Source organism: Empidonax traillii, unplaced genomic scaffold (genome assembly GCF_003031625.1).
Source record: "Empidonax traillii isolate 1590-97213 ecotype Southwest subspecies unplaced genomic scaffold, ASM303162v1 scaffold90:size2128546, whole genome shotgun sequence".
Lineage (NCBI taxonomy): Eukaryota > Metazoa > Chordata > Aves > Passeriformes > Tyrannidae > Empidonax > Empidonax traillii.
The window spans coordinates 811,735-813,687 of record NW_020955283.1 but is presented as its reverse complement, the minus strand read 5'-3'; the positions used below and the strand labels follow the sequence as shown (position 1 = coordinate 813,687).

The window sequence follows — 1,953 nt, the reverse complement described above, 5'->3', positions numbered from 1 at the left end:
CAACATTATTCATTAGAACAAGCAAATTCTAAAGACAGAAAGGCTGAATTGTTCTAAACAAAAGGGACAACTGATTACATCCTGAAGTCCATTAGTGCTCATATCCGGTGCACAAGAGTGTAGAATCAGAAAGAGGATTAAATTTAGTGTTTCCTACTTTAGATGTAAGTTGTGAATAAAATGGCAAGACTGACTCTTCTATCTGTCACCTTTCCCAGAATCCCTTAATTTGGAGACCCTGCCTGGAGGCAGCATTATTTGGCATGATGCCCTGAAGGATGCATAAAAACAGAAAGGAAAGAACACACTTTTCAAGCATCTTGACCCAAAGCTAATCAAGATGCAGCAGATGCACATAGTGCATTGATTCATGTTCTACAGGAAGGGCAAGTCAGACTGTGACAGAAGGGAAGTGTGCTCAGTGCAGGGCACTGAAGAGCAATGGGCCACCTAAAGGGGTTGTGTAACTATCAGCAATACATACAAGCAAATGAGGAGTATCAGGGAGGTAGAACAGATAAACAAACTTAAAGTGGAAAAAAAAAATAAACCAACAAAACCCTGACCAAAAGCCTCAGATAAAACACTTCTTCGTGTAGTTACAAGGAACATCAGCTTTAAAACATCATTTTGTAGAAACAAAACTTAGTTGCCTATATTATTAAAATCATATATTTCTGAAGCACATTCAATTTTAAAGACATAGGAGTATTTTCTTCTTGGTTTTATTTTTTTTTTCTTTTTACCATAATTAACTGAACCATGAGAACATGCTGGTTAACACAGTCTTCCCCTTTGGGTTTTTAGTCCACAAAGTACACTTCAAACAGAACAGGACATATCTCTATGGAAAGCAACAGTGACTCAGGTAAACAAACAGGAAATTTAAAATTTAAATATTCCAAATTGTTCTTTTTCTTACCTGCAGGTCTTCTACTTGGTTTTCCAAAGCCAATTTTAACACTACCAATTCCTTTGCCTCCTTCTCAGCACGTTTCAAAGCTTCTTCCAATTGTTGCTTCTCTTCCTGTAATGATTCAATTTGATACATTCAGAAATAGTGACAAGTAAATTGAGCTATAAAGTCTCTTCACTCTGGCCTATCACTGATCTCCCCAGTTACAAGCTGTGACTTGTTTTTAATCTGGTTTGCACTGGGGAAATCTTTCCTATACATGTCAGCAAACTGCACCCTGCTTCCTAGAATCTGCTGGTTTCCTTTACCCTTCCTGATGGCATTATCCATTCTCCTCTGTGTCAGTTCTTACTCTGCAATGAACCCACTGCAAACAGGAAGAAGACTACTGAAGGGGCTTGTTTTCTTAACTTACCTCATATGTCTTTAATTTTTCCTTCACTGAGTTTTCTTCTCCTTTCATATTATCAATTTGTTTGTGCAGCTCCTCAATTTTACTCTCTAACTCAGTAACTCTTCTCTTCAGCTGTTCGTTTTCCTCAGTCAGCTCCTTGACTCGATTTTCTATACTATTTCTCTCCTCTTGTGCAGCATTTCTTTCACTTTCAAGGACAGCAGCACTCTAGGGAAAACAAATTATGTCATGTTAAAAAACAACAACAACAAAAAAAGCAAAAACTGGTGCTGTTTTCCAACAGAAGTTTCATAAGGCATCATAGCAAATATAGCTAAAATGTAACATTAAATATCAATGAAGTATATACAACATCATTATCAAATCCCATTGTCAGGATCAAGTGATCTAAAAAACATAAGACATCAAAAGCCATATGTAATGTAATGGCCAGTCTTCGCGAACAAAGAACCGGGGAAGGTCTTTCCACCTTCCAGCCTGCGCATTGGATTTTTTAGGTGAGACACAGTGTGCGCGGAACTGAGCCCACCCTTTAATCCTGAGGTTCATCTGCCGGGGCCAAGCACGCTTGGACGGTGGCAGCGAGGTCCTCAGGACGTAGATGGATTGCCTTATGGGCTAA

General features: G+C 38.7%; 1 protein-coding gene across 1 annotated transcript in view; it reads right to left on the bottom strand.

Moving 5' to 3' along the window:
- Positions 1–1,953, bottom strand: part of CGNL1 (cingulin like 1) — a 45,644-nt gene that overhangs the window by 17,703 nt on the left and 25,988 nt on the right. The gene's annotated exons all lie outside the window — the stretch shown is intronic.